General features: G+C 33.9%; 1 pseudogene; it reads right to left on the minus strand.

Annotated features, from left to right (window-relative positions):
• Positions 1 to 28: 28 nt before the first annotated feature.
• LOC149172728 (leucine-rich repeat receptor-like serine/threonine-protein kinase BAM1 pseudogene) lies at positions 29 to 27,904 on the minus strand (annotated as a pseudogene).
• Positions 27,905 to 27,954: the final 50 nt, after the last annotated feature.

Below are 27,954 nucleotides of genomic sequence, written 5' to 3' on the forward strand. Positions count from 1 at the left end.
TTTCCCTCGGATTATAGAAACTAGAAAATTAATGTGAGGCGTTAGACTTTGGAAAATATGTAAGCAGATGAACCACCTCGCGCATGGTGGGTTTTCGGACACTTTGCTTTTTTATGCAGAGTAGGGCCACGAAGAATATATGCATAGCTTCCTCCATACGAACATTGGAGAGCCTTGGATCTATAATCCTCCAAACTTCTTCTTTGGAGGATTTAGTTATCATCTTCGCCCACCTTGCGATGTTCATGCCCTCTTCAAATTCACAATCGCCTACTGACTTCTTTCTCGCAATAAGTTCAAGAAGAACCACATCGAAGCTGTATACATCGCTTTTCTCGTCCACTTTCAAAGTGTACACATATTCTGGATTTAACGTCAAAGGAAATGGCAGTGATGAAATCAATACTTCTTTAAAACCCACCCCAAAAAAAATATCAAATCCAATAACAAGTCATAATCCTTCTCTTAATAATTATGCCATAAGGCATTACCTCTGAAATCAACTATCCTACCTGCCTCCGTGTCATAATCTGTACCATTAAATATTTTGTTAGACGATTGAGTTAAGATCCTCCGTCGATTTGAATTGCATGACGGTTGCTAGCTTTCCCAACTGTATAAACTACTCTGCTTTGTGAGTCATACCTGAGTCATACCGCTCTGGATAGTTACTGCTGGTGAGTCAAGCGTGTCCGTTGCAACTGCTCTGGATAGTTACTCTGGCCGGTGGAACTTATGCGCTCGGGCTTGTTGCATGTACTCAGTGTGCTTGAGATGGGCAATTTTTCAGAAAGAAAAGAAGGCATTCGAGACTACCTTGTTTGTATCTGTAGGCTGTCTCGATGTTGGAGGGAAATTTATAATCTTCCCCGAGGTGGATGTCCTCTCCCACGATCCTGATGCTCTCCAGGTCCCTCTGATTGTGTAGTTAGGCAGTACGGATAGGAAATCCATCTCTCTGGTTCAGTAATTGACTACTTGACTTCGAGGCCCGTAGATTTCAGAGCTCTTGTCTAATGATGCTGTGCTATCTTAATACGATGTGAATGCTAAGAAATCCAGACTGCGTAAAGAAACCCTGAATGAAGAAGCCGAGAAAATCTGCACCACTATTCTTTCCTGTCGGACCACTTAGTGGGGTTGCGTTATTTGGTTTGAAGAAAAATCAGTTGTGGATGAATAGAATTTTGTGCATTTTTAATTTTCAATTTCGCTAGACTTTTGTGCTTTTTCAACTTTTAATTTGGCTGGGTTGACTTTTTTAATTATAAATTCCAGGACAAGTTTTCACAAATTTATCCTTCTTCGGCATCAACCCAACAGCTTATTCTCTAAATTCCATTTCGCTAGAATTTTGTGCTTTTTCGACTTTTAATTTTGCTGCACTGACTTTTTATTATAAATTCAAGGACAAGTTTTCACAAATTTAGCCTTCTTCAGCATCAACCCAGCAGCGTACTCTCTAAATTCCTTCCTTTTTTGCTCTGTGATGTTGTTTTAGACTATTTTGTTTTATTCGCTGGATATTTATTTTAAATTCCTTCCTTTTTTGCTCTGTGATGTTGTTTTAGAATATTTTGTTTTATTCGCTGGATATTTATTTTAGATTATTGGACAATATTTAATTACTTGAAAAAGAGTTTTTAAGAAGGCTCATTTTGGTGGATTATTTGGCAGCTGATGCTTGTCATTTTTTAGAAGTATGGTTTTATTTAAATTTTATTTTTATTATTAAAAAATAATTAATCTTATTTTACAACTCAATATGAAGGAGAGGTGTGATTATATTTAGTAGTCACGCAGGAGATCCATCTCTCTGGTTTAGTAATTGACGACTTGACTTCGAGGCCCGTAGCTTTTTTAATTTCTAATTTGACTAAAATTTTGTGCTTTTTTAACTTCTAATTTGGCTGGACTGACTTTTTTATTATAAATTCCAGGACAAGTTCTCACAAATTTAGCGCAGGTGACCTCCACTAAAATACTAAAATTGAAATTAGACATGTATAAATTTTTCTTACCAGTTTTCTCCGATAAAAATATAATTTTATCACTAATATAAATAGTATTTTATTGTGTGGCCTTGCAAAGTCAACTTTACTTTAGGGTATTTCAAAAGGTATTTTTATGAAGTACTAATGAGAATTAGGTAAAGAGAATATATATAGAAGTTTTACAGATAACAATTTGATTGCATGATGTATATGGAACTTCAATCAAATTAAAAAGCAGTTTTGTTGCACTTTAAATGTTATGTTTGAGATGCATAATTTTTCATGTGACACCATAATTTTTTCTAACACTGGCAATATTAATGGCACAACATTATACATAGTAATTGAATTGTAATTGAATTTGGAAAGGCCTTGGGTATGATTCCTCTGATATAGATTGTAAATCAGTGTCACCATGTGTAGTGTATAGTCAAATAGGTCTATGCTTCAATCCCAAGTATTGTGGAATGCAAAATAGACCAAATCCATTATGTGAAGATCATCAAGTCCATTTGGGATCTGAAGCCATTATGTAATCTTTGAGGCTTTTCTTTGTTGTTTTTTTATATGACTACCATAGGCATAATCACAGACAATGCATTTGATTTTGAGGTAGAATTTTTTCGAGGATATGAGGTTTTTTAACTCCTAAATTTGGGTGTAGTAAGTGCTATGACATATAAAAAAATGTGATTTCTCTTATTATTCTTGATCCTCTTACTGAGAAGCAGCTCATCCATCGGCATCCTATGACCCCAGAATCTACGAGCAATCAATGATTCATAAAAAATATATCCCCTTAAGACCCATAGTTATGCCTTACGACATTTCCTTTGCAACATCTGATGCAAATGCTAGAATATCGAACTACTTAAGCTATACATTATCCTTACTATATATATATATATATATATATATATATATATATATATATAAAGTAATATAAAGCTCAATGTGTGTAGACATTTAAATGTTGGCTCAATTAATAATAAAAAATTAAAGCTGAAGTCAATTTTTTATATTTTGATTTTATTATTAACCTTTGAATAGGCTTTGTTACCATACTATGGGCCAATACCATGGCTTATCAATACCACATGCCCAAGAACCATAACTCATTTCACAATCAAAATATTTTATAATAATATGACACAATTCTTAACTATGGATATTCACCCCCATTTTACCATGGATATTATTAACATGTAAATATGCTTTGTTACAATACCTTGGACCAATACGATGGCTTATCAATACCACATGCACAAAAAACATAACTTATTCCACAATCAAAATGTTGTATAAACATTTTATTTTAGTTTAATTTTATAACATTTTTTTAATTAAATCTAAAAGGAAAAAGGTTATCATTACTTTTGACATATATATAAACCCTATATCCTCATGACTACTAAAAAAATTCCCTTAGAAACTCGATCAAGGTTTCAATAAAATAGAAAATGAGAATACTTTTATATATAAAGATGTGAAATATATGTAATATAAATAATACTACTAAGAACCAACATAGATCCATCTTAACTAAGGAACCGAGGATGAGAGCAAACAAATTAACTAACAATAATAGAGGAAAGACAGTACATGATTGTTTTAAGTTTTTCTTTATTGTATTTTCTTTGACATGATTGATCCAAAATATAGGTTTAATATTTTACAACCAATTGATTTTTTTTTTAGATACTTTCTTAAACATAATAACATGGAATCAAATTTAAGAAAGGGAGGAAGGGAGAGAGAGAAGGAGGGAGATAGTGAAAAAGATGGAGCGCGAAGAGAGAGAGAGGAAGACAAAGAGGAGGGGAGAGAGAGAAGGAGAGAGGGAGAGAGAGAGAGAGACGAAGTTGGAGGGGGACAGAGAGGGAGGAAAGAACAAAGGCATAGAGAGATAGAGGTGGATAAAGAGAGAGAGTGACAAGTGATAGATGGGGAGAGGTTGAGGGAGAGTGGAGGGAAAAGAGAGAGGAGGATAGGAGAGAGATAGGGAGAGAAGGGGAAGAGAGAGAGAGAGGGAGGCACTGAGATGGAGGGGAGAGAGAGAAGGAGAGGGAGGAAGATAGTGAAATAGTTAGAGGGAAGAAAGAGAGAGAGAGAGAGATGGGGGGGGGTAGAGGGAGGAGGGAGAGAATGACAAAGAGAGATAACTCAATAGAGAGAGAGAGAGAGAGAGGGAAGAGGGAGACGAGAGTGAGAGGGAGAGGAGAGAGATAGGGAGAGGGAGAGAGAGAAGGGGAAGAGAGAGAGGGGGAGAGGAAGAGAGAGGGAGAGAGATAGATATGAAGAGAGAGTGAGTATTTTTGGGGGGTGCGATAGAGAGATGGAATAAGAAAGAGACACATAGATACAAATATAGGTATTATATAGTATTATAGATGGGGAGAGGGTGAGGGAGAGTGGAGGGAAAAGAGAGAGGAGGATAGGAGAGAGATAGGGAGAGAAGGGGGAGAGAGAGAGAGGGAGGCACTGAGATGGAGGGGAGAGAGAGAAGGAGAGAGGGAGGAAGATAGTGACATAGTTAGAGGGAAGAAAGAGGGAGAGAGATGGGGGGGGGAGATAGAGGGAGGAGGGAGAGAATGAAAAAGAGAGATAACTCAATAGAGAGAGAGAGAGAGAGAGAGAGAGAGAGAGAGAGAGGGAAGAGGGAGACGAGAGTGAGAGAGAGAGAGGGAAGAGGGAGACGAGAGTGAGAGGGAGAGGAGAGGGAGAGGGAGAGGGAGAGGGAGAGAGAGAAGGGGAAGAGAGAGAGGGGGAGAGGAAGAGAGAGGGAGAGAGATAGATATGAAGAGAGAGTGAGTATTTTTGGGGGGTGCGATAGAGAGATGGAATAAGAAAGAGACACATAGATACAAATATAGGTATTATATAGTATTATATAACCAACCTAGATCCATCTCAAGAGTGATAAAATCTCTCAAGGTAAAACCTTTCCTCAAGTTTTGCATTCAAAAAAGAGGTTTGCAGATTAAGAGATTTGATCCCTCTCGACGCTTGATAGATCCGGGGTTAAAATGGATCTAAGTTGGTATTTATAGTTGTTATATTAATCATATTATTTATATGATATAGTTTGAATAGATTTAATATTCAAAATTATGTATTTATTTGAGATTAGAAGTTAAAATTTAAAGAGAATAAAATATGTGCACTTTTATAGATTTTAATAGCCAAATTGTTACATTAAAGAGATCCTTTATTTCATGTATGGTAAGATAATACACAAATATTTGAGTTCATCAATTAAAACTAAAATATTATATATTATTACTATTATTATTTAGTTTTTGATTATGTGTGTGTGTTTTTTTTTTCAAATTGTTTTTAAGTTTTAATTTAGTAAATTCTTAAAAATATGATTTTTGTAATTTAATATTTTAATTTTTTAACAATGATATTAAAATATTAGAATTTATATTTATTTATTAAATACAATATTTATAACTACAAATATATTATACTATTCTATATTTAATATAATGTATAATTACCTGCATAGATGTATGTTAATTATGAGTCTATCCACCATAATGGGTTGTTGGAAAGTGTGGCAAGGAGGGTGGGGGGAAGGCTAGCCACCCCGTCATCACCCTGGGGATCAAGAGGATATGTTGTGGCAAACCGACCCCATGCACTAACACATGTTCATGACTTATGATTATGTAGAGCATTAAACCGGAAAAATTTGCGACCGCCTTATTTTCCCAATGTTGTTGGAGAAGCTCTAATGTTATTTGTACCCTTTGTTGTACCATTGGGATGCTTGTAGAATTTTCTTCCCCTACGTCGACACTTTTCGTACGTAGATTGAGGAAGGTCGAATCCATCCTAGTCTCGCCTTCCATTACTCATTTTATGTTGCTGGTTGGACACTCTACAAACCTCAACTATCCACATTAATGAATGCAGTTGGTTTGCGCACTTGTAAGATTTTTTACTTAAGACCCTTCCCGGTGTTCCAGGTGGTATTATAGTTGTAATGTTGTCATTTTGGTTTTCTGGTTGAAGAAATTGACTTTGACCCTCCAACTAGTGACGATGAATTGTTGTATCTTGTAGGGAGGTTACCTAGCATTTATCCATTTCTAGGAGGGTTCTCTATTACATAGTTATGCTTCTGTCACTTCCCTATAGTTCCCTTGGTTTTTGTTGTACTTGACACCTCCCCTAAATCTGCCCCCCTTTACTAACTCATGATGGTCTCCCCTTGACCTTTAGTCCCTCGCCCTTCTCCTGTCTCCCAAGTCTCATCTAACTCGAAACTTACTTCTCTCTATTATGATGTCATGGTAATGCATGAGCCCAATGCATGGCTTTGGAGGCCAAGGCACTAATGATAGGCCTTAAGCCCAATCTCAAGCTCAAGAAACAAAATATCGTTACCATTCATCCCCCACCCCAAAAAAATGAGGATGAAATTTGGTTACTCAAAGCTCAGGGAGTTCGTGACAAGAACACCCAATCTAAATTTGAGATTTAGGCTGATGTTATTGATTAGGTTCTAGACCCTGGACACACTAGGGGTTATAGGAATCAATAAGTCCACTCCATTACTTTGTAATAGTAGATGAAAACAATGTTGGGCCACGTCATCGAAGAGAAGCATGAAGTGACCATAATGAAATCATTGTGCACTTCAACAATATTCAACAGGTCTCAAAGAATCTACACTCTTGAATAGTCAACCTCTTTGCTTAGTTGGCGCATATAGAGATTCATATTTAATGTGGGAGACATACTTCACTAGGTTCGAACACACCCCTACAACTTCTTTCCAGGAAGCTCAGGTTCACTATAATTTTATGCTTACGTTTTATGAATTCTACAGTTTCCTATGTGTACAATTATGGTCTCGCATTTATTAGTTATTATTTTGTAATATTTATGTTGGCATTGCAACATCTATCATGGTCTAGATATAGTTATGTTGCAACTATGATATTGGTAAGTTTAATATATAAAAGGACTCTGCAATATATTTACCATCGTTTCTATGGCTTCCCTTACAATAGGCCACAACATTAAGATTGATTTTTTATATCATTGAATTATGAATCAATTAAATCCAAAAATTAACAAAAAAATGAAAAAGAACTTCACCCTATCCATTTTCAAAAATCTAAAACTTGGAGAAAGGTTTGTATCTCAAGAAATTTGATTCTTCTTACATTTGAAATATCTATCATGCCTTAACTCCATGTTGATAATGGAAGGAATTAGACATGTCCTTCATGTTGATCAACATACTAATAAAATTTTATAATCATGAAAAAAAGTTTTTATTTCCATTTATTCTATGTAATATACATAGTTGACAATAAAATAGTTTACTCAACATGGATATTGAGGCACATTATTCGCATTTTTATTATCAGTGGTATATTTTTAAGTACACATCCCCCTCACACCCCCCTCATATTGAAAAGTAAAATGCTTATAATATTTTAGCTAATGTGTATATTGAAATATTTTATTTATACCACATATTAAAAAAGAAAATTGTTATTAATATTTTTGAAATGACACATATTAGCTAAATAATGAAAATTAAATAAATTATACATGTTATTGACGAGAGGGCTCATGTGTCAACACCATATTGAATAGTGAAGGAATTATATATCTAAAAAATATATATATAGATGGAATTAAAAACTTTTTACTTTCAAATGCTTTATATAAGATATAAAATTAAGGTAAAAATTGAAATAATTTATTTATATCTCATATTAGTTTTATTTTTATTTTTTATTTTTTAATATAAGTACTATTTTAGTGTTTTTAAATACCTCTCAACATCATAAATAATTATAATATTCTTATACCAAATATAACGTGTAACTATATTAATAAGAAATTAATTATATAATAGGATATTTATTATATTAAGCATGGTGTAGTCTTCCATGTGAGGATTATATAAATTGTGGACTTGGGGTTTTTACATCTGACGATTATGTTGTCCAACTATGGTGAAATCAGATTGAAACTCATGAACTTCAAATCTTCAGTGCAAAACACTCATAATTGAGCCAATCTGTTCTCCACCTGAATATGCATGTAGAGTAATAAATGTTGGAGAAACTAATTCCAACCACCTGCTAAGTGTCAATCCATGTGTCATAATCAATTTGAGTTCTATCTAGTTCGGTTTAGTTTGAGTTGAATCTCACTCAAGTCATTAATTATTGTTCTCCTATGTAATCTATTTAGTTGTTGATAACATTGAGAAGAGAATTCTACTCCACGTTTTTTAAACTTAACATGGTATCAAAGCCTAGTCTGCATAACTCATTGAGAGCAACAAAGAGAAGAGGCGAGGTTGTAGAAGACTCCTTAAGAGAGCAACAATGTGAGCGAAGTGAGAGGAGCACTCAATTCTGTTGAAGTGTAGAGATCAAGAGCTCTAGCATGAGAACGAAGAAGGTTTCCCCTGTCAAGAAGCCTACTGGTGTTGTGAAGCCATTGAAGGGTGGGTATAAAGAATGTTGGGCAATTGACATTGTCTAATTGATTGGTGGCACTTGGTATGTTGGCATTAATGTCAACCGGACTAGCATTGAGGCATATTCCAGGTAGAGCGTTTGAAACCATGTTTTAGGTAGAAAATGGGCTCAAAGACTGCATCAAACCTTCTCCACTAGAAAGTTCTTTGAAAAATATTTCCAATGGTATGTGGAAGTCCATGAATGGATCTCGGGATCAAAAGTTATTGTCAACCAAAGTAAGGATATTGAAGTCCTAAAAGCAGCCCGAATTTCATAACCAGAGGGGAAGGCCGAAATTTCAGAGAGTCGGAGTTTCAGAGGTAGGAGTCTTGAGACCTCGGAGGATTGCAAGCTCATGATGTCGGAAGGGCTGAATTTCAGAGGCCAAATTTTGGAACCAGGAAGCAAGTCACAATTCAAAATGTCGGAGAGTTAGAAATTTTAGAACCTTGGAAAGATGGAACATCAGAACCCTTCGAAAATTCAAAGTTTTGAGATTTCATAGCTCCTTACAAATTGCATTTCTTTGAAAATCGCCGAGGGTTGTGGGGAGTGATAAATACAAAGGAAACCATTTGCAAACCAAGGACCGAGTAGCTCCTTACAAATTGCATTTCTTTGAAAATCGCCGAGGGTTGTGGGGAATGATAAATACAAAGGAAAACATTTGAAAAATAAGGACCGAGGGACCCTTTCTCTTTCCTCTGATAGAACACATGACAACAACTGATTGGCCCTTAGGAGCTGACAGTGGCAGATGACATCAACATGATGTGGCAGTACATAGGACATGTGGTAGTTAGAATCAACATTATTGGGTGGCCTAATTGGGAAAATCTGGGTGACGTGTGTCACCAATAAGGCGACACAACATGGAAATGATGATGAGAGCATAACATTATCTTAGAGGTTGGAATATTGGAGGCCGGGATTTCGTAACTCCTTTACAATTGTAATTGTGAAAAAATTACAATGCGAGGGGCTTCCGATGTTGATTAACACTTGGTTGTGGAGACCAAAAGAACCAGGGCATAGAGAAGGCTTAGCACCTAAGTGCTATGGAGCATATTAGAGGTTGGAGATTTCATAGCTCTGCTATAATTGAATTTTGAGAAAAGTTCTGATGCCTGGGAGCTCCAATGTTGGTGGCACTTGTTAGTGGAAGCCCAAAGAACCAAGGGATGAGAGCAAATACACAAGGAGATAGGCCCCTAGTGGGTCTTGAAGGGCTTAACACCTAAGTGTTGTGCTGTCGATCACATCTCTCGGTCCCATGGAGGGAAAACAAGAAGGGGCTAAGAAAAAGGGGCTAAAGGCCAATCAAGATCTCGTAATATCGTAAGCTTATGTTAATAAAAAGTTATGATATGCGGGAGCTCCAAAATTGTAATACAGAGGAGTATGAAGCCACCGATCACAACACCCAATCCCGTGGAGGAAATACAATGAGAGGTTAAGCTAAAGGGGCTAAAGGCCAATCAAAATCCCGCGATTTCATAAGGTCACTGTAATAAAAGTTACAAAATGAGGAACGACAATATTGCAACATAGAAGAAGTCAAAGATGTATGAGTTGACAACTAAGGAGTAAATGCGTTCAGGAGAGTTGGTCGCTGGAATAAATGGTGACTGTCAAGATCGCTAGAGAAGTGTGTTGGGCCTATCTCAAAGTTGAAATAAGCTACCTCTGATCTCCTATGCATGCCTCATTGATTTAAATGAAGAACAAAGAAGCCATGCCGAAGTACCTGTCAAGCTCTGTGAGCCATTAATAAGAATGGAGAGCCTTGTTGGAGTGTGTAGGTTGACTGAGGATTTATTTCTCAACATGGAAACTCTCAGGAGCCCATTTCCAATGTTTAATGTGGCTAAAGAGATTAGGATGTTTGATGTAACAACAACATGGAAAACCATGTAGGAGTACTCTTGGGCAACATGAATGATAAGTTAATGGTCAACAAAGAGAGAGCATCGTTTCTAGCACTAGAGATGAACAAAATAGAGGAGCACAATTGAGCAAAGTGGGGGATACAATATTGTTGTGCAAGCTAAAGAGAGTGGAGTGGAGCATGCGAAAGTTGAGCAAATGGCCCAAGTGATGAACTGAGGCAGAGTGTTGTAGAGAGTTGTGATTAAGAGATGAAGGAAAGATGGAGCAACAAGGAGAAAAGTTCAAATAAAAGGGGCAGAGTGGGCCAGTGCTACTGTGTAAGGCCAAGAGTTCCTGTGGAAGCGCAGAGGGCCAAGAGCAGAAGTATGATACTGCAATGAATCAGATTTGTATTTCTCTGTATATGTAATTGCCCTTATTTTCAGTTTGAAAATTGTATGAAAGGTAGAACAGTGGTTAGAGCAAGTGGTGGCCTACATTCATAAGAGGTTGGTGCCTCTTGGAAAGTAGGTGCTTTCTATCTTAAGGGGGTCGGTGCCTCCTGTGAGTGGGTGCTCACAAACAAATTGATGTAATTAAGTAGGTGCTTAATTTACATCATAATAACAAACAAATTGGTGGTTTTTTTCTCTTTGGTTTTCCACGTAAAATTCTCTGTCTCAATATGTGTATATTGCTCATGTGATAAATTGTATGTATATGTGAATGCCTTATCTTGCTGATCATTTATATTATGTATGAAAACTCTCACAAGTCACTGACGATAGTGAAATTAATTTTTATTTTATTCTGGTTAGGAGCATTAATAATGCAATTGTGAAAGTTGAAAAGTCGCGTTAGTTTCAACTCCTTACATTGTTTTCACTCTAACACGCGTTTTTTTCAATGCACAAAGTGTTAGCGTAAATTACACAAAAAAACCAATTTTTCGCAGTGTTGAGGGTCGTTCGCAAAAGCCCGCAGCCACCATTTTATGTCAAAAACCAAATGTTCCATTAAGTCAAAGGCAAGGATGTTTTGTCGCCATCAATTCTTTCACATAGAGTCAAATGTATTTACGCATATGTTTTGTGAAATACTTAAGATATGCCCTCATGAAATATTTGTGAAATGTGAAGTGCTTATGACTTGTGGTGAGTTTCTTTTTTTTCTACATGCAAAATCAAGTTTTTTTTTATTATTATTATTAATGGGTGTTGTTGAAATTTTAAATAGCTTGTGAAAGGGCTTATGTAATTTCTTTAATAAGGGTGTGTGCGATTTCTTAAAAGGACTCCGAGCGTAGTGTTTAAGAAATGCTCATATAGTATTTTTTTAAAAGGGATTCGTTTAGAGATCCTTTTAAAGATGGCCTATTAAAATGAGAAACAACAAAATGTACGACGGTAAAGAAACACACTTTACCTAACTCTATACTAGACCAAGTTGAACTTAACTATTTCCTATGTGTCGGAATATCCTAACAACTTCACATGGTTGATAAGGTTGGGATCACTACCAGTAAGAATAAGATCATCAACATAAAGAACAAGGATGATAAGAGAGTTGCCCACTTTCTTGGTGTAGACAGTATTGTCAAAATAACACCGAGAAAAGCCAGATTCTAAAAGAAATTTGAAATGACAGACTTAGGACACTTACACTATTTTCTCGGTCTTCAAGTCTTGCAATCCAAGGAAGGTATTTCCCTTTCCCAGTCCAAGTATGCTTGTGATATTCTTCGTCATTTTCACATGGAAGACTGTAAGCCAGCTCCTTCTCCCTTTCAGTCTGGAGTCAAACTTTCAGTCTCTTGTACTTCTCCTGAAGTTGATGCTACCTTATACCGTCAACTTGTAGGAAAACTCTTGTATTTAACCCATACTCGTCCTGATCTTTCCTTTGCTGTTGGCCTTGTTGCTCATTTTATGCAAAACCCCCGTGAAAGTCATTGGAAAGCAGCCAAAAGAATACTTCGTTATGTTCGAGGTATAGTACAGTTTGGGATTCATTACAGTGCCAAAGCAGCTCCTCTATTAGTTGGTTTCACTGATTCTGATTGGGCTGGTGACCCTGATGATCGGAAGTCTACTGCCGGTTATGTCTTCACTCTTGGTTCAAGACCTATTACATGGGCTTGTAAGAAACAAGCTGCCATTTCTCTTTCGTCAGCAGAAGCAGAGTATTGTGGTGCCGTGGAAGCTAGTAAGGAAGCCTTGTGGCTTCGTCAGATCCTATCAGAGTTTGGCTTTGAGCAGCAGCATCCAACCACACTTTGGTGTGATAATCAAAGTGCCATTCGGCTATGCAAAGATCTAGTCCAGCATCAGCGCAACAACCACATTGAACTACACATGCACTTCATCAGAAAGCTCATTCATGACCATGTTCTTGAAGTGCAATATTGTTCAACAGATGATCAGGTTGCAAACATCTTCACAAAGGCTCTCACAGAGGCGAAGTTCACTAAACTTCGATATATGCTTGGAGTTCAGGAAGTTGTCACTAAGGGGGGATAGGCTCTAGTGCCTCCTTACTTCTCCTATTGTGTCATATTTGTAAATCCTTCAATCCTATCCCAAGTTGTTCTTAAGGGGGGATGTTAGGATATTCCGACACATAGGAAATAGTTAAGTTCAACTTGGTCTAGTATAGAGTTAGGTAAAGTGTGTTTCTTTACCGTCGTACATTTTGTAACTTACAATCCGACGGTCACGATATATAGTGATCCGACGGTTCACTCTCTCCTCGGTATTACCGACACTTGATCCGTTGCTTGACACCCGATTGGTCCATGAGTTCTATTTAAAGCGCATGGAGGGTCATTGTTCGGGTAATCCGTGCATGAGAGAAGCTTATGTAAATTTTCATTCTTTGATTAATAAATTGCATGTAGTACCCACGTTGGGACAGGCCGTGGACTGTTTCCCTCTTTGAGGGTTTTAACCATGTCAAAAATACTGGTGTATTGATCTGTGATCTGGTTGTGAGCGGTGTCCTTTTGGTGTTCTTTCTGAGGAACTTACCCTGTAAATTCCTACAATTGTAACATGTTTTTAAAAGTAGTTTGTAAATATTTTTGTGAAAGCGTTGTTTTTTGAGAAAATTTGAAGATTTGTTTATTTAGTAGAGAAGCCATCATATAGGTGTAACTGCTATGTCTGTAAGACAATTTTCCTATTGAGCCTGATCAATTAACACTCAACAAATAGGAAAATCCAAGAGGCTAAGATAGTCAAATCAACAACAAGAGTTGTTTCAGATTTATTTGAACGAGTTGGAAGACAAAAGGAAAAAAGAATGCCTTTGTATTAAACTGCATAAAATAATACATAGATAACAACATTCTTCCCCTCATTGCAGATGCAAAGACAACCAAGGAGGCTTGGATACCCTGGAGAGGAATTTTGGTGTTGGGGGGAGTATTCAAGTTGAAAATGAAGGTGGACTTATACTTGCATATTTACAAAAATATTTTGGTAAATCCCACTTCAAAGTGGACCACGATGATGATGCTCTGCTAAGAAGCAAAGAAAGAGCACATAAATGCTTGTGAATCCCACTACGCTCAACCACAGTGGATGATGACTGTGAAGAATTTGCAGAAGAAGTAGAGAAAGAGAACACATATGCTCTTGAATCCCACTGTGCACAACCCAAGTAGATGACGATTTGGTGAATACATCGACAGTGCTTGCTAATGACAATAAAGCTATAATTGGAGCAACCAGTGTTATGGTGAATCGAACAATTCAATTTTCTGATGTTCAATTTGATGAATACTAGTTGGCTAATGATGAATGGTTGCATATGATGCAACAAAAACATTTTATTGATAAACTACTATTTGGTGAGAAAAGTGCACTTGGGTCTGAAAACCAAGCGAAAGAAAACCTCTTTGAAGAAGTAGAAGTTAGTAAAGAAGTGGAAGCGATAGAGGATGAGAAGGTAGCACAAGGAGAGAAAAATATCATTGCAGAGAATAAAGAGCATAAATGGTTCTGCACATGTTTTTAAACATAACATTGATTTCTATTGTGCAAGTAAACAAGACAATTATGAAAAAGAACTAAAGTTTCTTGAAGCATGGCTTGAAACACCACATATTGATGAAGTCTTCATAGAAGTTGTAGTAATGAATGTTGAAAACAGAATGGGAATTGTAGAAAATGAAAATGTTAATGGAACTTTCATGTATTGGAACCCTGAAGAGATAAAATTTTATTCTCATCTTATGTTGCAACAAATTGATGCTCAAAATATTAGTGATGAAGAGCACAAAATTGAATATGACATGTGACAATAGTTCACATACACAAAGTTTTTTGAAGAAATAAATGATATGCATGGAAAACCTAGAACAATGGAAGAGTTGCACCAACAAATTAATAAATTTAAATTTGAAGCCTACAATGAAAAGACAAATCTGAAACAATTCAGAGGATACATGATTTGGAAGAAAAGAAAAAGAAAAGAAAATATAAGTGATGTCATTTTTTTTAATTGAAAGCCTAGCTACGAATTAGACCAACAAACATCTTAGTTTAAATTTATGTGGTTGTAATTAAGGGGAATTGTTAGAGAAACTAATTCCAACCACTTGCTAGGTGTCAATCTAGGTGTCATAATTAGTTTGAGTTCAATCCAGTTTGGTTTAGTTCTAGTTAAGTCTCACTCCAATCATTAATTATTGTTGTCTCTTATGCGTCTCCTATGTAATCTATTTAGTCATTGATAATATTGAGAAGAGAATTTTGCTCCACGTTTTTTAAACTTAACAATAAAAATTATCATATAACATAAATCAAAGCCCTATGGTTCATGTATGGTTATGTATTTCTCATACACGATTTTATATCTCATGTTTTGAAATCACATAAATTAAGGGTTTTCAAGCATATAATTATTTCATATATTAGTGAAGTCAAATTTATGCACTTTTGCAAATCGTTTATGCTATACAAAAACCCCAACACACACACACACAGATGTGCAAACAAAAAATTAAATAACAATGTGGGGAGACACCATTGACATTGAAATTAATTAATTAGCAATAACAAAGTGTGTGGGAAGCCAACATTTAGAAGGAATTGTTGTTTCAATAATAATAATTCAATGTGCTTAACAAAGGAGAATCAAATCATATATTTTTTAAAAATATATTAGTATAGATTTATTTTAAATATAGATGGATGGGAATCAATTTGAAGTGCAAACATTTTTTAAAATGTAAAATTTTAAAAAAATTACACTAAAATAATTTGATTCTCTCAAATTTTAATGGATTCAAGATAAGAGATATATATTCTGCCTCAACAAGAAATAATTACTTCTCCATTTTAAAACACACCAAAAATATTTTAACCATATAAAATAAGTTGTTTATAATTATTTTATAGAATGGATATATCATTAACATTATAATATTTTATTTAATATTAGCATTGTTATCTATATATATATATATATATATATATATATATATATATATATATATAATCAACATAAATCTATTTTAATTTTGGATTTACTAAGTAAAAGCATAGAGGATCAAATCTCTCAATATAAAAATATTATTTTAAATGCAAAACTTGGTTCCTCTCACTATTTGGTATATCCAAATTAATATGGATCTATATTCTTAATTCTGCGAATGATGGATATGAATGACAATTTTTATTTACATGGTAAAATGGATCTAAAGTTGTAGCTATTATTTATATTCTATACATATTTGACATATTTATATATAAATCATTCTTATTTCTAATTATATTTATTAAGTTGTTATATGTTTATTATGATTTTTTATTATGAGAAATTAGTTTAATTTTTATTTGTAAAAGAAAAATAACAATATAGCAAGTTAAATTAATTTGATTTATTTTTTATTATTAATTTTTACTTTTCATTGGTATTTTAGTTAAGACTATGTCATATTATTATTATTATTTGATCCAATCCTTGATTTTATGAGATATTACACCCATTTGGATACAATTATTTTAGTTTAGATATCTATTGAAATATTTTATTAAAAGTTATATATATATATATATATATATATATATATATATATATATAGTTGATATTGAAATAATCTTTTTTTTTGTGAATGTAAATTTGTATTGCCTCATAAATTCAAAACATTAGAGTACATCTACCACCTATGCATGCATTACCAAGTTCGTCAAAGGAAGTCTCAATCTGCTACTAAGGAAACTAGATATTTTGACCATATTCTGAGTAAACATTAATATAAGTACACAAATAACTGATGAAATTTAGCGAGCCTATTAACTACAGAATTAAAAAGGAAAATATCACAATAGTACATAATATAAGATTAATATTCTAAAGAAGTCACTTGTGCAGGATCTTTGGCACATGAACCTGAAGGAGTTGGAGGCTTAGGCTCACACTAGAGGTGGCTCTCCAAGTGAGCTAGTTGGGCATCTTGAATTTCCAGGCATGAACGTTGGAATATTTGTGCACACTTGATGTCATTCAGGGTAGAAAAAATATCATACTTCTCCTCTTGTTTCTCCTTTAGTACTATGGGATGAAAGCATGGAGTTGGGTTACACTTTTTGGTGAAAGAGGGCATGTTTGGGTGGAAAACACAATGGCTTGATCGAGCCTTTTTTAAGTGCTTGATCAAGCTCCTTATGCGCTAAGAAGGAAGCTCGATCGAGGGTTAAAAACTAACCCTTGATCAAGCTATAACACTCAACGGAGCTATAGATCTCGATCGAGCCCTATGTTTTAATATATACTGCTGTCGTGGTCTGCGCGCGCCATTTTCACAGACCGTAGGAGCTCGACTGAGAGTTTGAGAGTAGATCGACCAAGAATATTGGAGCTCGATCGAGCAATGGAGCGTTAAAATCAATCTCGCCAACCACCCCACCAATATCACAGAGGCTCAAATGAAGGTAGGTAACATATCCTTTGTCTTTATTATTATTGTTTTTTTTGCAAAATGTAACAAGTTAATTTAAAAAAAAAAACAACAACAACAACAACAACAACCATGTACAAAAACGATGAAAACCAATTAATTAAAAAAAACAACCATACAAAAACCACGAAAAGTACAAAAAAACCCTTCAAAAAAGCTTAGAGAATCACAAAACCAACCAAGAAAACCATAAAAAAACCCTTCAAAACAACTTAGAAAACCATAAAAAAACTCTTCAAAACAACCTAGAAAAAACTTCGAAACCACCAAAAAAACTATAATTTAGGCTTTAAATTTGTTTCTTAGTTGCAATGTTTTATTTATTAAATGCATATTTTCTGATTTTGAATTGTAAAAACATTTCTTTTCTAGTTATTTTAGGTTTTAAAGTTTTTCTTTAGCAATTTTGTGAAATAAATTTTCAATTTTTTTATTTTTTATTTTTTGTTATTTAGGATGCATTTTAAATTTCTATCGAATTTGACTAAAAATATACCCCAAAAATCTCCAAAACAGATTACAACGAAACTATAACCAATAAATATGTAAATTAGGAACTTGAGATTGACATGATAAATATGGTTACAACGAAACTATAACCAATAAATATGTAAATTAGGCACTTGAGATTGACATGATAAATATGGTTATAAGATTTTATTTTATTATTTTCAATTTAAATTAATTTATATTTTAAATATTTTTTAATAATAAATATACTTACGATTCTATTTTAAAAAATAAAATATCAATCTTTAAAGTTAAAAATCTTAAAAGAGAAAATTATATATATATATATATATATATATATATATATATATATATATATATATATATATATATATATCATGTTACAACATAACCATAACTATAGTTCATAACATAATTACTATATAATTATATATATTTAACGAAATTATAATTTATCTATAACATCACATAGCTATATATTATAGTTCTTGATAACATAACATAGTTCTAGAACTATTTAGTTCATAACATAAAACTCTATAATTATTTAATATGTATAACATAAAGTTATTTAACATCACACACACATATAACACAACATGTAACATAACTATAATTATTTCATAACTATTTAACTATATAATTATATAAATATAACTATATATAATTAACTAGATTATAAAGTTATATATATATAGTTGTTTGCCGAGAGGACCTAGTAGCCCATATCACACGTAACTACTAGTAAACCTATGGGAGACCTACGATCTGTCCAGCTCCTCATAGGTACCGGGCTTTCTCCTAGGGGATTACATAGGATTTGAACCCAAGACTTCAGGTTTGATGAGACTTCATTTTTTGGCCATTGTCAATTGCGCTACCCCTAGCGGACTATAGTTATATATATATATATATTATTTATAACATAACATAAAATTAGTTCACACACACACACATCATAACTCAATTATATAACTAGATATATAATTTAAATATTACACTATAACATTATATATATATATATATATATATATATATATATATATATATATATATATATATATATATATATATATATATATATATATATATATTATAACATAAAGTTACTTGACATAATATATATATAGATAGATAGTGTAACATAACATAGTGTAGCATGTATATTGTGCATAACTATATATATATAAGTTCATGTTTCAACAATGCATCATTAATAGATACGTTAAATCCATCATGAAAAGTGCATTTTTTCTAGTGAATAAAAGCATTTACTCGTTTCTAATTTGTACTATATTGTTTCATTATGTAGTGTGTTGTACAAGAAACATTGTCTTCATGTGCTTGCACCTAGTACATGTCATGTGTCAAAGTCAAACATTAAGAACGTAAAGTATATTGTAGTATTTGGTTGGCATGAAATTTTATTAGTTTTGTAAATAGGTTTATTTCAATTTTTTACATATATATTTACATATTTATGTGCTATGAATAAAATGAATTATTTAGAGATGAGAAAAAGTGTGAGGGTAGATTTGATTGCTTCTTTTGATTGTGTTTTCATGGAACTAAATGTACTTTGGTTGATAAATGATAAAAAAATAGACTTTAAAGTTTAAGACTTCAGGCTAGATTATTCTGCTTGAGTTTAGAAATAGTTTTTTTGTCAACATTTTTTTCTTGGATTAGTTTATATGTATTATATGTAATATGTTGAGGCATCCCATATACATGCCCCAACTACAGGCCATTGTAGTGCGAGAGGTTCTATTATATGTTGTCAAGTTCGTGATAGATCACGTAGCCCACCGAGAGTTCATGTTCCCTTCATATATCATGCGTTTGACGCTAGTCAAAGTGTTAGAGGCAATGTTTCTATGTCTATTGATGACCATGCTACATCCAGTGGACCTTCTTTGCCCATTTCGGGTACACCTCCTGCATTTTTAAATCCTTTTTAAGCTTTATGTGTTCATGTCTTAAAATTAGCTTTAATTTTTAAATTTTCTTCAACTAATGCATTTGAATTTAATGTATATGTTATTATGCTTCTAGTTTGTTAATTATATATATGTTAAACTACGTTTATGATTTACAAGTCCTTATCAGGTCGAAGTTGAGGATCAGAGTGCAGCATCGATCCCTTCGTGGGATGATGCTACAACTAAGATCACATTAGAGGATGTTACACCCATCTTACATTGATCACAAGCGAGATAGAGAATATCCCTTCCAATTCGTTGACTCATCTTGCATTGTATTTGATGCTGAATAGCATTACTAGGTTGATCGAGACATATTAGAGGTTGAGCCAACATAACCGCTTATTACAGTTCATACATAGGGTCAGGAGGCATGAGGTTAGAGGCTCAAATTCTTAGGAGGTTGTGAAAGAGGCCACCTAGGACATTGATGTTCATGGGGAGTTGTTCAACATCACTACGGATCTCCCTACTAGACATAAATGTCTGATCCCATTGAAATATTTTAGTAATGTTCATGCAACCCCTTTCATATATGATATATTCATTGAAGCTTGGGGAAAGTTCTCCAATCATGACTAGGTCGTCGTTTATTTTTCTAAGAATTTATATGCAAAATTTTTGCTACATATGAAACCGAATTACACTGATATCAGATCTCATTTTTATGGTACCGACATGGGACATACATATGAGCATGAGGGGAAATGTAGGGACCCTCGGCATGTACCACCGCCTCCGAGATTCTTGCTACTATCGTCTCAGAGCTTGGTATTACTGACAGAGCTAGATTAATTGTCGCAACTTGGTGGTGAGACATGGGAGACTATTGCAGAAAACATGCAGGCATCATTGGCCAATGCACATGTTGCATTGGATGGAGACATTAGGAGACCACCACCACTGCCTCGTGAACCACCCATGCCCTTATATGATGATGCATTTCTCATGATTTTACCCTTTGACCAACTTTTGAAACATACATGTATGTATTGCAATGCCATTCGTGAGACTTGAAGGGTACATGGCATGTGTGACACAAACCATGTACATATATATACAAAACTTTTGACTCTTATTGTCAAATTATGCATAATTATTTATATTGAAATTTCCATTTCCTATTAGATTACATTTATATTAATAAGTTCATGATAAAATGTACACATGTACTAGCTACATGCATGAGTTTATTAGGTCATCCGAGGGGGAAATTGATCAGCCAGGGCATCCTCGACCAAAGCATGTTACCATGGATTCTCCTTCACTTCCAACCCACATTATATGTTCATTAATGTGGAGGAAAGTCAGTATGTACAACCACATGGACCAGCAATTGAGGTAACTTTTTTATTCTTATGATTTAAAAATTTCATTTTTCTAAGTTACATAAATATGCTAATTAATTTGTAGACTAATTATAATTTGTCCTTGACATTGTGTATATAGGCCCATATGTAGAGTGTCATTGATGCCACTGTTATGTGGAGACATGAGTGAGATTCTGGGTTTAGAGGAGGTGCATCGATGTTGGGTTTAGAGGAACTGGCGACGCAGGTGCATTGGTGTAGGCCCTAATCATTGAGCCATAGGAAGGGGAGCACCAAACCCAAATTCATGATCATACCCCCATCACATTTGACTTGCATTTGGACTTGACTAAGGTTAATAGATTCATGTATGTGTAATTAAAATGTGGTTCAATATAATTTATTTCCATATTTATTTGTACAAATAATGGCCTAATTAGTTTGAATTTGAATATGTTATATTGCAGTACCAACTTATGGGCACTTACTTTGCACGACAAAACTCACAATATAGGAGTTCTGTTGGTACTTAGAGTGTCACAATTTGTATATTTTTAGGCTCATTTCATATGGCATATTCAATACAAATTTTGTATATTTTCATACATGGACAATTTATGGATGCACATCATGGACATTATTTTATTTTATGGATTCTTATTATTTTAGTTTATGGATGTTCATGTGATATTTGTAATTTGTATATATTTTCATATGAATAGTTTATTGATACATGTATTCACTATTTCAATTTATGGATTTGTATTAATCTTGTTCATGTATGCTCATTAATTTTTGAAATTTATGGTTCTATTAAAATTATTTCACTAATTTAATAATTTCTCTATATACTATAACTTTTATCAGTAAAATATATGTTCAATTTTGATTTCCAATTTCATAGACTAAGACAAGAAGTGACAATCTTAAGTTATGATGCATGTCACTTTGACACTTAAAATGAATTAAAATATGTCTGTATCAATTTAACATTAAACATGGAAAACATTTCAATCATGCTTCATATTGGCTTGTAGAAAGTGTCTTTTAGTGCAATCAACATGTATGTTATTACAATTCAATTTTAAAAATAAATTATTTGAATTATAAAGTCATTCGTATTATCATATATATATATATGATTTTTTTTGTGAGCCACCCATATACCATTGCATGGACAACTTTTTTAAGTATTTCAATCAATTTCTTATCTTAAGATTCAATTGAAAAACACAAATATGATTGAAATAAGTTTTATTCAATTTTTCATATTAAAAGATGTCATGTAGACAATAAATAGGTTTTATTCAATATTATTTATTTTGAGATTATCTACAAGAGCTTAGTCATAACATGATATAAGTCAATCATATTGAAATTTAATATATAGGTCAAACAACAATATATGGCAACATTTCTATAATTTTATATAATGTTATCAACTTTCCTAAATTTACAAGTAGTTATCCCAGTATTTAAATCAATTCCTTATGATGGAGATTTAAGTTTTATTCAATTTTTAAAAACTCATATATGATTGAAATAAGTTATATATTCAATTTTAAAAGATGTGAATGTGTAAAAGTTACAAATACAAGTTTTATTCAATTTTATTTTGTTTGAGGTTATCTACAAAATCTCAGTCATAATGAATGTCCTCAATAATTTTTTTATGCTTACACTAAAATAAATGCATCTAATTCAAGAAATAAAATAGGATGAGAAATCAACATCTACACTAAAATCAATGCATCTAACACAAACAATCAAATAGGTTTATAAATCAACATTTACACTGAAATCAATGCATCTAATGCTGCAATCAATCAAATAAGATTAGAAATTAACATTTACATTGAAATCAATGCATATAGTGTTAGAAATCAAATAGGATTAGGAATCAACATCTACATTGAAATCACTGGATCTAATGTAATCTCAATCAAACAATATTATAAATTAACATATTTAATGGAATGAATGCATCTAATGCAAGCAATGAAATAGAATTATAAATCAACATATACATAGAAATAAATGCATCTAATTTGCAATAAATCAAATAAGATTAGAGATCAACATCTATACACTGAAATAAATGCATCTAGTGCAAGCAATCTTTTTCCCTTTCTCCCCCCACCCCATCTATATCGCTATCTCCCTCTATCTCTCCTCCTTTGTATCTCTATCTCAGCCCCCTAGAAACACACATTCTCTCTCTTCATATCTATCTATCCATCCCTCCATCCCTCTATCGTTAATTTCTTCCATCTCTCCCCCTTCTATCTATATCTCTATCTCCCTTTGTCTCTCCTTCTTCATCTCTCTATATCATCCCGCAAATATACAAATTGTTTATCCACACACACACACACACACATGTGTGTGTGTGTGTGTCTAGGGAAATGGAGAGAGAGAGAGAGAGAGAGAGAGAGAGTGACAAGGGAGATGGAGAGAGAGGGAGAGAGGAGAGTAGGAGGGAAGAGAGATAGAAAGGGAGACTGAAGGAGATAAGGGGAAGAGAGAGAGAGAGAGAGAGAGAGAGAGAGAGAGAGAAAGAGGGGGAGGGGGAGGGGCAGGGGGAGGGAGGGATATATATATATATATATATATATATATATATATATTCCTCCCTCTCCCTCCTCCTCCCCCCCTCTCTCTCTTCCTCTTCTCTACTTCAGTCTCCCTTTCTATCTGTCTTCCCTCCTACTCTCCTCTCTCCCTTTCTCTCCATCTCCCTTGTCACTGCATCTCTCTCTCTCCATTTCCCTTTCTATCTCTCTCCCCATTTATCTCTATATATGTATTTCTTCTTACCTCAGCCTCTCTCCGCTTCCAACTCCATCTCTCTCCCCCTCCCTCTCAAGTCCTCTCTCTCTCCCTTTCTCTCCCACCTCCCTCTGTCTCTCCCCCACGTCACTCACTCACTCACCCTCTCTCTCTTGAGCTTTGTCCTACAACCATAGAAAATTTTAGGGGCGAATGTTCGCCCTTTGGCGAAATTAAGGGGTTTTAAATTTTTAGTGGGCGAATATTTTGTATCATAGTACATTTTTACAAATCACCTCAAATAGCCCACCTTATTTTAAGGGAGAGGGTAAAAAAGGTAAATTTAGCCCTTGAAATTAGGAGTTACAACCTTCCATTCGCCCATTTTCAAAAATAGGTTTTATTTAAGTGAATCCATTCGCCCATTTCCAAGAATAGGTTTTATTTAAGTGAATCCTATGGGCCAAATACCATATTTATAAAAGAGGTATGGTAAATTAATAAAAATATAAATAAATGAAACGTATGGTAAATAAATAAAACATTTTTTATATTTACTCCATAAGTCACCTTATATACATGCAAGGATGTAAACAAATAAAAATATAAGTAAAGTGGAGGTATGGTAAATAAATAAAACGTCTTTTTTATACTTACTCAAAAGGTATGGTAAATAAATAAAAATATAAATAAACTAGACGTATGGTAAATAAATAAAACCTCTTTTTATATTTAGTCCATAACCCTCGTTCTATTTATGAAGGCTCAAGAAAGAGGTTTTATTTAAGTGAATCCTATGGGCCAAATACCATATTTGTAAAAGAGGTATGGTAAATTAATAAAAATATAAATAAACGAGAGGTATGGTAAACAAATAAAACATTTTTTTATATTTACTCCATAAGTCACCTTATATTTACGAACACTCAAAAAATGCCTTATATTTAGGTGAAACCTATGGGCAAAATAATATGAGACAAATAGCATGGACTAGATTGTTATTAATACCATGCAAAAAAACATTATTAAATAAAAATAAAATTGGCACATGGTATTGACCCATGGTATTCACCAAAATGGCACATGGTATTGACCCATGGTATTCACCTGGAATGTAGCCTATTTAAATGGGGAATTAAACCAGCATAGATCCATCTTTACTCTGGATCTACTAACCCCGAGAGGTATCAAATATCGTGATATGCAAACTAGCATAGAGTGAAAAAATATTTGATCCCTCTCAGGGCTTGGTAGATCAAGAGTAAAGATGGATGTTGTAATTTAATGTATGTTAAACATTTTAGCTTGGTTAAAATAAAAATCAACTATTAATTTTATTAATTTTTATAAATTACTAATAGTAATTTTTAAGCTCCAGGTTTATGATAACCCATGGTATTGACTCATGGTAATACCAAGATCTTACAAGATTTTATAATTAAGTAAAATATTAGCCATGCTTGGTGAGAGATTCGCCAAAAAATTATATATAGATATTATATTATTGATAACATCGCCTTCCATTTTTCCTATATACCATGGAGATTCGCCCATTTATTATACATATAAATTTAGGGGGGTTCTTAAAATTTTCCCTGCCTACAACTTTGTTGACTATCTCCCTCCCTCTCTCATTCTCTCTCCCCCTTCTCTCCATCTCTCCTTCTTTGTCTTTATATCTCACCCCCAAACATACACACTCTCTCTCCATCTCTTCCTTGTCACTCCCTCTCTCTCTCTATCCCCACATTTCTCTCTCTATATGTCTTGAACTTCTTCCTTCCTTATATTTTCCTCCAACTCCATTTCTCGAGCTCCCTCTCTTTCTCAGAGACTCTCTCCTCCTCTCCCTCTCTCCATCTTTGTGTCCCCCTCTCTCTCTCTTACCCTTCTCTCCCACTCTCTCTCACTCTATATTTCAAAAAATTAAAAATACTTTAACAATTATATATATATATATATATATATATATATATTGATGTTGTACAAAATCTTTTATCTATATAGATATATATATATATATATATATATATATATATATATATATATATATAAAATACATATTTAAAATGCAAGATTTCAAATGTGTGTTGTACATTCACCTAGAGGGAAAATGATATTTTTCCATGGAAATATTATCTAAAATTTTCCAAAATATTAATGTTCCAACTACCTCCATCAAAGATACATAGAGTGCTTCATGTCTTCCAATTGAAACTGTTTAGGTTTTATTTCTTTAAAGCTAGCTTTAGATTATTATTACTTCAGGATTTTAAAAATATTATATATTTTATTATGTTTGATTTATAAAAAAATTAGGTTAAATGAAATTAACATATATTGAGTCAGCTTGTATGACTCTTTTTGTGTTAATGAATCTTTTGTTGATGCCTATGGCGTATATCAACCACATTTATTAATGTGGTTGTGCTAGTAATATCAATCTCCAGTTTCATTATCCTTCCTTCACTGGATTTAATCCAATAATCATATCAAATATCAAATAGTTGCACGCCTTCACAGTAGATGTATACTTCTACTCTACGTGTAAATTATACAAAACCAAAAAGCTAAAGTTCGAATCCTGGTGCTATGTAGCCAAAGGTGCTTGCAACAGAAGACATGTATTCGGAAGCGCTAGAATGTTGCAGGAACTTGGCTAGCCCAAAATCTGCAACATGGGCTTCAAAGTTGGCATCCACAAGAATATTGTTGGATTTCACGTTGCGATGAAGGATAAGCGGACGACAATCATGGTGGAGATAACACAAACCCTTGGCAACTTCCAATGCAATCTTGTATCTCGTATTCCAATCGGCCAAAGGTTGGCCATTGTTTCCATGAAGTAGCTCTCCCAGGCTTCCATTAGGCATGTATTCATACACCAGAAGATTAGTGTCATGGTTGGAGCAAAATGCCAGCAATTTAACTATGTGTCGGTGGCGGATTTTCCCCAGAGTCTTAATCTCTGTAGAGAAACCATGATCATTTGAAGAGCCTCTTCCATTAATCCCCACAAGTTTCTTCACTGTGACTTGTTGGCCAGTGTGCATTAAGCCTTTGTACACAACCCCCGCCCCTCCTCTACCGATGATGTTCTCTTCATTTAAGCATTCCAAGATGTCATCGCTTCCGAAGTTCAGTTTTTGGAAAGCCATCATCTTCCAGGAATTGGCATCGCCTTCTTTTTTTTACGGATCTGGCCTTAATTATGACAACTCCGATTGCCAACGCCAATAAGCACAAGAAAAGCCCGAGTGCTAACAGGCCTAGGAGAAGTCCAAGCTTGATGTGTTCTCGGACGGTCGATCCTTTGATGAAAGAACTGCAAGGTCACAAGCATGGTCCGCATATGCACGGATTCCCTGCAAAATATCTCGCATCAAATAAGGAAGACAGTGTTGGGAATTTCTGATAATTCCAAACATAAATGAACAAAGAATGATGCTCTATTTTTTATCACAGGATCTTAGCACAGGGAAGCTAAATTTTCTTTCTGAAGAAGAACAAAGTTTTTCACACACATAAAAACTTTGTATTAATTAATAAAACTGCCTGATACAAAAGGATCTTCCTCTTAATAGAGGGAATACATAGGAACACTTCAGTTCCACACAGCAAAAAAATTACTCTGTCTCCCTGCAAACTTTACTCTGTCTCTGCTTTGAAATTTTTACTGCTGTGTGTAAAATTTTCAATACATTTATGCTGCTGCATATTCCATTACAAAAAAAACATTCATGTTGTTCTTCACAATGGCTCCCAGGCCATAATATTTATCCTTCAAAATGGATACAATACAGTCTCTGCACTGCTGTGCATTTCAAAAATAAATCCCTGTGATTCTGCTTGCAAATTTACACTTCTGTGTAAACAAAATTTCATTACATTCGTGCTGCAGCGAATTCCCTTTTTTTCACAATGAACGAACAACCACTAAAACAAAACATTACAATGCCTTTTTACTTTTGCCGTAAAACCAAAAACTACACCCGTGGATAAAAAACTAATAAAATTAAAAACTTACCTACATTTACCAACCCATAGTAAATTTCATTAAATGTTTTACTGGTGGTCAAAATGAAACTTTTACTC

Source organism: Pinus tabuliformis, chromosome 4_2 (genome assembly GCF_031772625.1).
Source record: "Pinus tabuliformis cultivar Carrire ecotype Pingquan chromosome 4_2, CPIR1, whole genome shotgun sequence".
NCBI classification, from domain to species: domain Eukaryota; kingdom Viridiplantae; phylum Streptophyta; class Pinopsida; order Pinales; family Pinaceae; genus Pinus; species Pinus tabuliformis.